The sequence below is a fragment of the Podarcis liolepis genome (assembly GCF_965112155.1).
Source record: "Podarcis liolepis genome assembly, chromosome: 6".
NCBI lineage: Eukaryota > Metazoa > Chordata > Lepidosauria > Squamata > Lacertidae > Podarcis > Podarcis liolepis.
Genome location: NC_139559.1, coordinates 28,930,444 through 28,944,677, shown reverse-complemented (window position 1 = coordinate 28,944,677; position 14,234 = coordinate 28,930,444). Strand labels below are relative to the sequence as shown.

Here is a 14,234-nt window from a genome sequence, read left to right as displayed (position 1 = left end):
TAACTGCAGCCTAAATGAAGACACTTGGAAGCAAAAGAGCATCCTAGCATTCTCCCCCCAGGGTTCCTGCTTTTAGGCTTAATCCTGTAATTAAGGTTAGCTTTGTATTTTTAGTATTGTTATAAGTTGGGAGAGGGGCAAGGATCCCCTGAACTCTTAGGTGCCAGATCCTCCCCATAATTCCTGGATTTAGTAAAAGAGCATGAGATGGGGAGTCTGTTTTATGCTCCGGAGAGGGTCAGATGTGATATTTGGAATCTGAGGCTGCAGCAATGGGAAAAACAGGACCCTCTTGGGATGTGAATGCTCTGCACTCTCTCCATCTAGGAGCAGGTTGTGTATATGTGTAAATAAACCATATATCATAAACACCACAGACTCTGCTGTGCCTCATTTTCCTAAAAGGGAACCTACTGTAGTAAATGTGCCTGCAGCCTATGGGCTCTCGCCCAGCTCATAGAGATTGGGGTGGCATGTTAACTATATTATCAATCCCTCTGGTTTTTTGTTTCAGTACCAAAGGCTAGGATAACAAACATACAAACAAATCTTATGCACACTTTCCTGAGAGTAAGCGCCACTGAACATAATGGGCCATTTTTCACCCGAGTAAAAATCTGCACTATTACAAGGCTCCTTAAACTCCACAGTTAGATTGCTCCAATTATCATCATAGCAATTTTGATTTAGAACAGTCTTTGGAAGTCCTTAATGTGCTGCTCAATGTGCATTCAACAACACTGAACAAATACGTTAAAAATGATTAAGAGGGTGTGTCTAAGATCCTACGGGTTGGTAGTTATTACCTGGTGACTGTTCAATGTCCTAGTCAAGTTGCATGGCGAGAGAGGGAGCACCATTTTATGGTTTGCCTCAGGTCCCAAAATGTCTTGAGCCAACTCTGATTGGAAACGTATCCTAGAGCGGAGGAAGGTTTGGTGTTCCAGATATTGTCCCTTTATCTGTGGCCATTGTCCATAGTTGCTGAGGCTGATGGGAGTTGTCCCTTTATCTCTGGTCATTGGCCATAGTGGTTGGGGCTGATGGGAGTTGGGAGTCTACCAACATCTGGAGGGCCACAGCTGTGCAACCCCTATCCTAGATCAAGAAGCCATGGCTGCTTTCCCCAAACAAAAATCAATCAATCAATAAATGCAAGTGGATAGTTTAAGCAGGCTTTTTGAGAAAGAAAAAAAGTTTTTTCTGCAACATGCAGTTTTAACCACCACTTTTTTGGAGCCATGGTTGCAAAGGAAATGATCAAATTTAAATCCAAAGAAGAAGAAAAGCACAGTACATTGAAGTGAGAATTTAGTTATTATCAGGGCTTTTTTTCAACCAGAGCTCACCAGTGCTCAGCTCCCGTCCCTCTTGGACAGGCACAATTGCCATTCTAAGAGAGCGAGGGAGAAGTTCATGGTGAGTTCCAGCACCTCTTTTTCTGGAAAAATGTCCCTTGTTATTATCATCTGCTTCACATGGGGGAGATGATCCAGCTAATAAATTTCTAAAATGATATTTTAAAAAATGATGTGGTTAACATGAGATTCGTTTGGGCAGCTGGACAGTGTTATGAGCAAAGTAATAAACATAATCCTATTTCCATATGCTGATTTTTAAAGCTCATGATTTTGCCTTTTTTATTAAAAAAAATGTTTGAAGTGGCAGAGATAAATTTACAAAGGATTGAGCTTATCCACCTTACATTTAAAAACAGTAAAAATGTCATAAACACAACACACATCTTAATTCCGTATACAAACGGGTCATAATCTTTTCACTGTCTCTTGGCCTGGGGTTGCCTCATCTCTTCTGGCACGTTCCCCTAGAAGATGGTTGCTTTTCTTGGTCTAATTTGGAATAGCTGTTATTTTATTTGTAAGCTACCTTGAGTCCCGGTCACGGAAAAAGGTGCGGTATAAATAGAATTATTATTATTATTATTATTATTATTATTATTATTATTATTATTATTATTATTACACAACACAAACAAATCATTTAGATATCTCTTATTTGTTTTGAGCCATCAATTTCCATGTGGCAGCTTGAGATTTATTATTGGTCTCCCAGTTTTCTTTATGCTACCCCCCTCCCACATGCAGTGAAGGTGATGCAGATTTGATCACAACAGCTGCGAGGTGTCAGCAATTTTGTGTTCAAAATAGGCCTCCTCAGGATGCTTTTCTGTTCACAATGGGGAAGCATATAGCTCTATAAACATTTGCCTTATGCAAAGGAAAGCAGCTTGGAGAATATCAGCATGGCCCTTGTGGAAAAATAAAGCCTCCTCCTTTGTGTGCCTTTATTCCGCTGCTTGCCATGATTGTGACAGATCCAAACCTTGGGTGGTAGTCAACTAAATTTTACTCAGAGCACACCCATGGAAATTAATGAATATGGTTAAGTTAGGTCCATTAATTTCAATGGCTCTACTCTGATTAAGAATTAGTTGAACATCACTAACATTCAAGTTAGTAGTTACAGATAGGTAGCCGTGTTGGTCTGCCATAGTCAAAATAAAAAAATTCCTTCCAGTAGCACCTTAAAGACCAACTAAGTTAGTTCTTGGTATGAGCTTTCGTGTGCATGCACACTTCTTCAGATTCAAGTTAGTAATTTAGGATGTCCAGGGTTAATCACAAATTAGTATTTCCTGGCTATTGAGACTGGATTGGAAGGACAATGGGAGAAAGGAAGATGTCTCTTCAAAATAACCTGCTTATTTAGCATTGATCTTGATTTGATGGCACAAAGTTTGCAGGATGGTTATGCTATGTTGGCTATTTATTGAGTATTCATTCTGTTTTATTTCCAGTGAAGTTATACAACATCTTACTGAGAAATTGTTACCGCAAGCTTTTCGGTGTATTTTCCCCATTGCTTTACATACTGCAGAAAAAGTTCCTGATTTGGGGGGGGGCAGGTTTGTTGCACAAAATTGTGCAACCTGAATTTGCCAGTTTGCAACTGAACCCCACTCACAAAATACAGACAAATCTGGAAGCAATATGAATATCCACAAGAAATATTTTTTACCAAACAGAGACTGCTTGCATAAGAATTAAAATGGCATTGGTTCCACACACTGCGAGTGATGCCCATTCATGGAAAAGAAGCATTCTGAGTTGTTCTGCTTACAATTCCTGGAAATAAGACCAGTCTTGTGCGAAATACAGCCAGTGACCTCCATGTGGCCTCACATTGGGGGAGTCCCAAAACACTTATGCCGAATTTGAAGTGCTTTTCAGTTATCATTATTTTTAAAGCAAAACAGTCTTTCTCTAGAGAAAAAAGACAAAATGTACATCTGGTTTCTGGGAAAAGAAACGAAAGGGGCCTTCATTTCTTAGTCACAAATACATTGCAGCCCATTTTCTTCCTAACTCCTAAACCTCCATAGTTAAATACATACACAAGGGTAGTTGTTTTCAATCTTCCTGAGAAAGACAGACATTTTTCTATGACAAAATAATTAAATCCAGTCAGGTAGCCTCAGCAGGGAAGATGCACAATGTCCGCCTTTCTAGTGGCAGTGCCCAGATTCTGGAACTTCCTTTCTAGAAATGTTCATTTAACTCCCCCAGCCCATCCTGCCAGTAGCCTTCTGCGGTCCTGATACTGCTTCCTCCATTGCTGATACTTACATCACAAATACACAAACATTAATGGCATTTGTGCAATTACTGTCCCCCAGCTGTCTATGTATTTTGGATTGCAGCTTAAGAACAATGTTTTCGGAAATTACATTAACCAATAATATAACAAAAAAGTAATGCATTTTCAATAAAGTTTACAAGAAATAAAATAGTTAACCCCCACTTCATTTCTGGATTGATCAAATATCTCCTAACACACACTGCAAAATTCTGAACTAAAGATGGCCGTGATTAAGGACAGAAAATAAACATATCAGTGTGAGAAACTCAGATTGGATTGATACCAGTTCCTGAGAATTGGGCAGTTGATAAATCTAAAATATAAATCTTTAATTTAATAAATCTAAAAGATAAATCTTTAATTATCCCCATCACATAATTAAAGTTCTTAAGGTTCCCCATGGGAGAGGCAATAATTATACCAGTGAAAATCTCTGGTGGGTCACTGACAGTCGGAGTAGACAATATTGGGTTAGGTGGACTAATGGGCTGAATCTGTATCAGGCAGTTGCACATGTCCACTGCACACATCCCAGTGGTGACTGGTATGGCGGAAGACAGGAAGACCAACAGTGGAGACAGAGCCAAGGATAATTTGCCTCCATTCTCCTCCTTGCTGAGTTCAACAAAGGCATCACTGAGTGAGACTAAGGAGGAGGCTGACAGTCCGTGCCACAACCCTTGGACTGGTTGTAAGTTAGGAGGCAGGCAGGTGGGGACTGAGTGAAGGCAAAATCATCTTGGTGGGGCAGTGCCCAACTTGCCCTAATGGACCAGTATATACTACTATTCTCCCATACTGCATATGGAGAGAAGGGAACTGACGTAGAGAGAGAATGGCTTGTTAAATGCCACCTAATGAGTTTATGGTAGAGTTGAGATGTGAGCTAGAAACTTCCAAATTCATAGTTCACTTCCTTAGCTACTATATTACACCTGTGCTCATAAGAAGTTTCAGACAACCACAACACTGCTTTTTCTTTATTTCAGACTGTATGTGTGCTTTCACAGGTCTCTTTGTATAAGCTACAAATCATACATATCAAATAAATTAATAATCAAAGTTACATATATGACAATGCCAATAACAAAGATGTCCACCTTTCAGTCTCTTAGCATTCTTCCTCACTGAATAGGTTGCAGAATAGAACTTATTCTTGGAGTTAAAATATAACCACTTGTAGAGCGAGACAGTAAGGATTCTTTAGTTATATACTTGTGGGTTTCTTAAAATGTATATATTTTATTTCTGTACAGCTTTTCCCGTGTCTTGAGATGGCTCACAACAGTATTGCATGCTGAGATAAGAAAGGTCTTGTCTTGACAGATCCAAGAAACAAAGAGAAGGAATCATTGAAACCATATTTTGCAAGAATCATTTGCTTTCTATAGAGGCAGAAAAGGCTCTGGTGGTATGTGCTGATCCAGGATGAAGTTCCAAAACTCTTGCACAATGTCTACAGATGTTTGTACTATGGGTAGAGTCTTTCTTTCTTTTTCAACAGAAAGAATCTTGGATTTGATTTTTTAGTGACATTTTGAGAAGATTTTGAGGGGGGAACACTTGGGAAATATCAAAGCTATTTATGTTTGAAGGAGTTATGGCAAAGCTATTGTGCAGCGTAGCACGAAAACTTTGACCAGCCTTGTAGTAAAACAAAATGCTTTTGTCCTTTTCCTCAAAGCATCTAGCTGCCCACTCTTCCTGAAGCCCCAGCTGTATTTCCTCTCTATTTCTTTTTATCTATATGATGAAGAGGGATAGGAATTCGGTGATGGTTCTGTGCAAATATATCAATGTATGATACTTGCAAGAACTGAGTACACCTATCCAACAGATGGTCTGTGCTGTCTGCTTTGATAGTACCAACCATCTACTGGGTGGGTGTGTTCTGACTGCCCTCAGCCCAAACAGATTATCAGAATTAGCATGCCTGCTAGCAGAACTGATCACTGTGAGCACTATGCAGGCAGCCCCATTCCAGCAAGTGGAATTATATGTGCAGGCTTCACGGTGGGGATTATGTGTACCTCACCCTACTCTATATGTGAACTAAGTAACAAACATCTTCATCAACCATAGGCATGGGCTTGGGCAGGTCCAACTATATCCTATTTAAATGCTCTTATGAAAGTCTTTTAACTTTTAAAAGCAAATTTTATTACATCTTAATGGGTGGGTTTTTTTCCCAAAAGAAAGAAGCCCAAAGTCTGCTAAACTAGGGCAGAACTTGTTTATAGCTCTTTAGTTGCCAATTACAGAAAAGATTCCATGTGCGGGTTGCACTTGCTAGATCAAGGCATGTTTATGTGTCTCTAACGAAACAAATGTGTTAGAGTGGGCCGTTCAAATAAGTGAGCTTTGTTCATCTCGTGAATAACTGATTTTATGCTTTTGTTATGCAGAATGAAGTCTTCAATATAAAAGCCATTTTAGAAGCCTGGACTCTTGCGTACTGTTGGATATAGTTATTTAGTTGAGGACTTGTTAAAATAGCCTGGCAGCTTATGCAATGAGTCTGTCAGCCACATGCTTGGATGTGCAAATCAATCTGTAACTGTCTCATGGTGGGGCAAATCCATATTAGCTACTGAGCTTGGGTTGCCATCTTTGGTCAGGCAAAATACAGGACAGGTGGGACAAAATAAAGGACAGGTTGGGGGAATTGTGGGGCACATTCTCTCTCATGGCACCAAATCCTCCCTCCCCCCTTTGAGGAGGTGAGGTTCTCCTCATTCAGCCTCCCGTCACCCTGGCCTGGCCTGTAGATGGGCAGGGGCCATGGGTAGAAGGCCAGCTCCCACAGTGACTTGAGCTACAGCTCCATCCTCTCACCCCAGCTGGCATCAGAGAAGACTCAAGGGCAGAGGAGGAGGAGAGGTCAGGTCAGGGTGGTAGAGGGGCAGTGGCTGAGGAGGAGGAGCAGCGAGAGGGAAGGAAGAAGGGGAAGAGGGAGAGAGAGGAGGTTGCTCCTTCCCTCTACTGACACTTGTGCCGGGCCAGACACCCCTTCAGCCATACCAACAGCGACACAACTGCCATTTTGGGCCAGCTGAGCTCAAACATGGGGGGTGGCATCCTGTTTGAAGTCCAAACAGGACAGGGGACACTTTTGTCCCAAAACAGTGTGATCGCAATTTTCTAGGGATGGATGACAACCCTATGCATGATGGAATGCAAACCTGTTCTCTTGCTTGACTCCTAGGATGCATAAGAATGTGTTTTTATAGTTGATTTGATTTTGTGTGGAGTGCCCTACCTGGGTGGATGGAGCAGCCAAGTAATTTCGTTGTCCCCGAGAGGGGGCAATGACAATAAAGATATTATTATTATTATTATTATTATTATTATTATTATTATTATTATTATTATTATTTTGTGCCAAGTCCTGAAACAACCTACCTAAATATAAGTGAGCTTACAAAAAAGAAGAGCCCAAGCAAAAACTCCCATCAATTAATCTTTTTAAAAAGGTATGAGATCCTGCATTTTTGTAAAGTACCCAGAAACAGTGAGTGTGACATACAACAACACACATACCGCACACTCTTGAGCAGATGGGTATACTCTGTGCTAGTAGGGAACACGCTCCCATCAGACAGCTCCAGACCCAGGATGATTGGGAGTGGCCATCACAGCCACTACAAGAACGTAATGCTAGACTAAATGGAATTTTGCCCTGAACCAACCAAGCTCTCCTTATGTTCTTAGATCATGATCTACCGGTGGTTCTCTCGGTAAGCTGCAGAAGATCAGCAAGGATTCTGACTGTTGTTTAATAATAGCAACAAAAAGCCTTTCCCCACATTCCAAATTAGGCTTTTGAGAGGAATAAAGCTTGTAGGGTGGAATTAGGAATTAATTTTTGTGTGATAGGACTATGAGCTAAGTGCTGGTACTGAAAATAAATTCATGGGCTGCATATCAATTCAGAGTTACCCTATTCCTTAATACTAACAGTATGTTGCTTCTGCCCCTGCCACCAATTTAAATTTGGCTTCAGTTAATAGATTTTGAGGTTCTAGTAAAAAACAAAAAAACAAGTAGATCCCACAAGCTTGGAGGGTGCCCACCTGATCAGTACTGTATTGTAACTTGAATCAGACTCTTTCCTATAGGCAGCTAACTTAGCTTTCTGACATTTGTGTAAATTGCAGCAACACCAAATATCAGATAAATGTTAGATTGAAACATCATGAGAAATGGCCCTTGCCTTTGGCTTGCTCCATTGCATTAACTGCCAGCCTTCAAGTCTTGTGTTTTATCCTTATTTCTTAATTATTTAAACTGGTTGTGACTATTTTATATACCAAAAACTGTGTGGCTTTGTGCAGGTTATGAGAAATGCATGACTCGTTCACAGCTCAGTGAAGTTTATAAACCTGGTGAGGGGGGTGCAATTAGTTAAGTTATTGTCCCTGTATTCGTTTTCCCTCTTTTTTCTTCTTCTTCTTTCGATATTGGCACTGAACGCAAGAGAACCTACGAGGGAGCAGATGAAGCAAGAGGGTTCTGTATAATATCCTCTCTGGACTACTCCCCACTGCAAAAGCCACACTGTCAGTAGTTAGACCTGTTAAAATTATCTGGAAGAGGCATGGGTTGTGATGGGGAGGGCCCATATGGCTGACTTTTCAAAGTTCTCGAAATATGACTCAAAAAACAGTGAACAAGACAATGGGACAGTTTGAGCATGAGAATTTTTGCTTCATAAACAAGGGCAGCATGACGTAGTTCACTCATAGCACTAAGCAAAACCACAGCTTAGTATAAATGAGCAAGCATGTGGGCTCCCAAAACGGAGATTATGGCCATATTGTTCTTCATATCTGGCCTGTTGCTGCTGTTGTGCGTCAAGCCATGGTTTGGCTTAGTATGTTGCCCAAACCCTTGCTTTTGGCTTGTCTTGCTCCAGACAAACAACAATCTTTAACCATAATTTGTCTGGAGCAAGACAAACCATGGGTCTGGGTTTAGAGCATAGTTTGCCTTAGCATTACGTGTAATCTGAACTGCTAAGTACTGGTTCCGTCCGTATGCTTCTCCCTCCCCTCTCTCCTTCTTTGGTATGTCCAAGTGGTTTCAGGTGAACTGACATTAAAGCTGCAATTGTTTACCCGCTTGCCTGGGAGTAGGGATGGGGCAAAAATTCAGCTCACATTTATAGCCAAACCTATGAAATTTACACTTTCCGAAACAATAAGCAAAACGGAGCACAGTCATCTTTCAAAATGCAAACTCCTCCTGATTTGGCAGTGCAGTTCTCCAGCCAATGTATATGTACAAAAATGCTCATACAGTATTCAGGTAAAGTGTGCATATAAATGCATACATTAATGAAAATAGCATACAAAAGCACAATTGCTTTGCAAAATATGTATATTAGGCAAAAAGTATATATAAACATGTGTATATTAGGAGAAAATTGTAGTGAAATGTTGGTGAACTTTCATGAGGACCTGAAAAAACAAAACTTGGATGTAGAAATATGAAGAAACAAAGCTAAGCTTTGAAAATGAGAAACAGAGAAACCAAAACTGAGATATTCACCCATACCTGGGAATCAGGTTATAAGCTTGCACTGTAAAGTACCATTTCCCATTTCATTCCAAAGAGCTACTTTGGAATTGGGAATTCTAATTACAATTTTTCACTCCCCCACATACAATTTGAACAGCAGATTTTCCATGACATTTTAAAAGTTAATTTTGAAATATCCATTGCTTTCATCATGATCCATTTTCCTTATGGCACTGGAGGCTGCTTTTCAACAAACACATGCTCAGTACTTTGTGGGGCATACAGACCTAGTTCCATGGTTCGGTGGATGCTAATCAGTATCTTTTATTTCTACCACTTAGGGTAATATGTAAATCCAAATTTTATAACACTATCAGGAAAAAAAGTTCAAAATAAAAATGGAGGGGGAAGAGCAGGAGGGAAAGAGATGTTTCTGAACAGGATCATGCATACTTGAGTCTAAAAGTGAGAGCTGGTTCTACACCCATGTTAAGGCTGAAAACATCGCTGTATTGAGGCAAGTGTGACTGTTGGCCATATTCAGATGTGATACAATTGGCAGAATCACATCATGCATTTAAAGTGCATTCAATGTGCATTTAGACCACATGGCTTCTCTCAAAGAATCCTGGAAATTGTAGTTCACCCCTCAAGACCTACAGTTCCCAGCACCCTTAACAAACTACAGTAGTTCCAGCACTCCTGATCTACTCTAATCTTTATCCAGAGGGAAAACAGATAACAGTATGGCTTAGAATTACCGTACTTCTGACTCAGCGCTCATTGTTTGTTGCTCCCGAGCAAACCGCAAACCAAGAGCGAACATTCATTTCAGATCACGGTTTCTCACCCCTGATTTGGATATCATGCAAAGTCTGCTGCTCCATGGTCTGCTTCCCCTCTGGAGGAAGGGAGGAGCAAAGTTGGGGAGCCCGAGTTGGGTGCACTTGTACCCAAATAAGCCTCTTAGTTTACATTTCTAGACTTTCTTTCAACATCCCCCAAGAAATCACAAAAACGCAAGCATGATTTTGCAGTCTGCAAATCGGACTATGGCAGTACAGCAGTATTTTCAGTTCAGCACTAATATATATATATATATACGTTGCATGGAGTGGTGTAAACCAACGCAGAATCAATTAAGAGCACACTTGTGAAATTGGCTAGGGGAGACTGGAACGTATAAAAGTCCAGCCTTGATACACACAATTTTAAACTGCTTCTCCTATAACTCATACCTGCTCTTTGTCAATACTGGGACTATTAATTTCTTTCTATGCATTTTTAAAGTATTTAAAAATAACTAAGATGTTGCTTGCTTTTTCAAATTCAAATCATTGCCAGGTTTCTTCTTCTCCTCAGACTTAAGGAAAGGCTAGAACTATACTAGGGCTGTGAGTGAGTGTCCAACCCTTTTGCATTCATCAAAGCCAGCAAAGCCTGTGCCTAGTCAACAGATAAAACTGGACTTTACGGAAGGATTTGATATTTTACCAAAGAACTATTCCAAATGCTTTTCTAGCAATTATTTGTGTCTGGCTTGCATCTGGGGATGTTCTCATTGCACTCACTGGAATTTTTCTATGATTAAAATTACACAGGATTAAGTTCAAGTACACTCTTTTCCTGTTTGCAAATGATTTGAAGAGTCATGCGGAGCGGGGGAAAACACCTGACCACATGCAGTAAATTAAAGTGGGAGGGGGGGGAGCCCATCCAGGTACTCTGATTAATTTGGCTGCAACTCGGTATGGCTCTATGTAAAAAGGCTAGAAGAGGAAAAGGTTTGCAGCAATCCTAGGGGAGGAGGGTGACAGCAAAAACTCCAGGAGCATCGCTCGTATTCTCTTCAGACAAGACGACAAGAGGACGACAAGAAAGAAAAGCTGCTCTGATTTGCACTAGTGAGTACTGAATGCAGTAGCCACTTGCTACTTTCATAGGAAAATAATACTAATACCTTTTCTGATAAATTCTGCATTCTAACATACCTTTATGGAGAAAAGTTTACATTTTAGAATCTCCATTTCCCACTTCCAGCCAGATCCCAAAGGATGGCTTGGTGGGATGAAAAAGTGAATCCAAGAGTTACCGGTACTCAGATCTTCCTAATATTCAAATATTGTGCTGTATTTGCTCTCCTTTTTAACATTTAAAACAAAACTTTATCATCACTTGTTACACTGAGCTCATTTGTTTGCTTCATTAATCTTATCAATTTTACTTCTTCTTCTAACTTTGGTTCAAAAGATTCTTTTTGATTTTGTTTCCTTCACTTTTTTATACTAAAAAATGTATTCTGGTCAAGTACATTCGGTATCTGCATTTTTAGGAATGGTGTATGAAGTTTAAAGTGGAGCAGCATTTATTTAGTATTCTTTCATTATTTTCTGAAGGTTTTGGAATCACTCCGTAGAGACAATAGTAACCGTTTTTCATTTCTTACGCATTGTTCTTTTGGTCTTATATTCACTACTGAAAATAAAAGGATATATTTATTTTTAATTTAAAACAAGTTGCCTGATAAAACAAAAAAAAAAAAAAACAAGTTGCCTGATCAGAGGTGTTTTCTTGCGTAAGCAAGTGGTGACTAAATGGCGGTAGAATGATTATAAACTTCTTCCATATAACTGCAAAGTAATTTATTGCATATTAGTATTCTGAATGTTGGTTTCCTATTTTAACAATATTCAGTACAGTATTTCTGTTCCCCTTTTAATTACATATTTTCAATTTTATCATTATTCCAAAATGAAGTAACATTTTGTATCACAAGATATACATCTTTTGTACTTTTTGTTGGCTTGGTTTTTTTCGGGAGAGGAATTCTTATCATTTTTAAAGTGTCTGAAAGATTCTGTAGGATCTCCTTTTGCTTCCAAAGACTATGGTGACTTCTGGTTTGTAATTTAGAATAATAAAATCATACTGGCAATTGTTCTCTTAAACATCTATAAATTTTCCTCAGCTTGAAGTCCTTTCTTTTCCCTTCTCAGGGGTGTTGTTGCTTTTGCAGGAAGGAGAAAATAAAAGTTTCTAGTACGCAGGGAAAATGCAAAATAGTCTGTACAAGATCAAATTCTGTTTCCTTGATCAACATTTAAATACTGGAATTTTGCCCACAGAAACAGACACTATTTGTCCTTGTCTATAACTTAGTTAGTTCTATAACTTAGATGTAATTAACCATTATATGTAGAAAAAATAAAGAAAAACAGTAAAAGCAGGCAAACTGAAGGACTTTTGAAAGAGAAATGGGTTATTTTTATAACCGTGTGACTGACAGATATGTGGACACAACTTATGTTTTGTGATGAACAATGTAACTTTGTCTTTTGCAACACAAATTTGCTTTTGTGGAGATCCTGTTTAATTCAATACATTTTTAATAATAATAATAATAATACTTTCAGGTAATTTCAGATATTAAATCCACTTGAATAAAATGAACTTACTAATGTAAATTAAATTAACTTAATTATATGACTAGCCATTTTGAATTCATGGTTCTCTGTGTCTGGAAAATTCTCCATAGCCCTCATCATGATAATACTATTACCGCCTATTACTGTTGCAGTGAATGGGTCACTCTATTCTTGTATACATTTGGGCTTTGGATAGAAATGTCACAGACTTAATGGTGGATTTCAGATACAATGCTAACAAGCAGAAATGAGCAAAGGGCTCACATGCTCTCCTCTCTTATCTCTGGCACAGCCACGAGGAGATAGGAAGCATTCACTGCTTGTTTTCAACTAACCATTGTGTACTGTTAGATGCACCAGACAGGGGATCTTTAGTTACTTTCAATTATGGTTTGTTGAGGATCAAACCATGATTTGTAATCCCGTGTTGTTAAAACAAATCACAGTTTAAAGGGACCAGGCTTTTCCCAGTTCACACATAATGATAAAGCGAATTGGAGTTTATCTCCAGTTAGGGAGGGGGAAGGGGAGGCTTGATTCTGCTTCTTCGCTACACGATGTTACATCTAGGGTTGCCATATTTCAAAAAGTAAAATTCCCGACCGCTTTTTGGGTGGAACAAACCCAAATTGTTGAGCTTTTCTGGGGAAACCTGTCAGATTTTCTTGGTCTTCTGTGCGTTTTTTGTGGTGGCCTTTGTTTCAGTCTCTGATTATTTAATCTATGTTTTAAATGTTGTACATTGTATATTTTCCATTTTCTACCAGTCACTTTGAGACCCCCAGATGAAGTGAAAAGTGAGATAGAAATATTAATTAAATAAATAAATACTGACTTCTTCACTCAGGGGCTTCTGGAGCTTTTTCTGGGATTGTCTGGTTCCATTTCAAACAGGGTTTCCGTTACAGTTTCCCTTACAATACTCAACAAAAAGATTTCTTGACTGTGGAGCCCAACAGGCCTGGACAGCAGCACTCTGCATGATTGTGTGCTCTAGTAAATCTCACACAATTCTCTGCAGCATAAAGGAAATCCTCTATAGACATGTTGATGAAAGTATTCTCAGGCAGAATCTTTGAAATGCAGTGATCTAACTGAGAATCAGTATTTGTGATGACCCCACTTTACCCAACACTGTTGAACATGCCAAATAGATTGTATGCAAATGAAAACAAACAAGAGCTTTTAAGTTCACTTCCCCCTTCCCTTTCCTTATATGCCTGTAGTAGCAACCTATTGTTTTCCAGAGTAAGATTTTTATGAGCAGTGACACTGATTTTTTTCCAGTTAAATTGTACCACATCATGGTTTCACAATTAGGGAAGTTCCACATAGGAACTATAAAAGTTCATTTAAGATGCTCCCTATAATGGCTATGAAGCCAGCAGCAGGGTCATGGACTTTCTTAAGATCTACTGAGAGCCAGTGTGGTGTAGTGGTTAAGAGCGGTGGACTCATAATCTGGGGAACCGGTTCGCGTCTCCACTCCTCCACATGCAGCTGCTGGGTGACCTTGGGCTAGTCACACTTCTTTGAAGTCTCTCAGGCCCACTCACCTCACAGAGTGTTGTTGTGGGGGAGGAAGGGAAAGGAGTATGTTAGTATGTTAGCCGCTTTGAGACTCCTTCG

General features: G+C 39.4%; 1 long non-coding RNA gene across 6 annotated transcripts in view; it reads right to left on the bottom strand.

Moving 5' to 3' along the window:
- The window catches only part of LOC310709123, an 83,983-nt gene that overhangs the window by 54,460 nt on the left and 15,289 nt on the right, over positions 1-14,234 (bottom strand). Inside the window, exon 3 of one of the 6 annotated variants that reach the window (XR_014527320.1) lies at positions 11,093-11,810. The exons of 4 other annotated variants lie outside the window; for them this stretch is intronic. This is a non-coding gene — a long non-coding RNA (uncharacterized lncRNA). Of the gene's footprint in view, positions 1-11,092; positions 11,811-13,542; positions 13,621-14,234 lie in introns of those variants that run through there. One more of the 6 variants, XR_014527321.1, reaches the window with a different exon arrangement.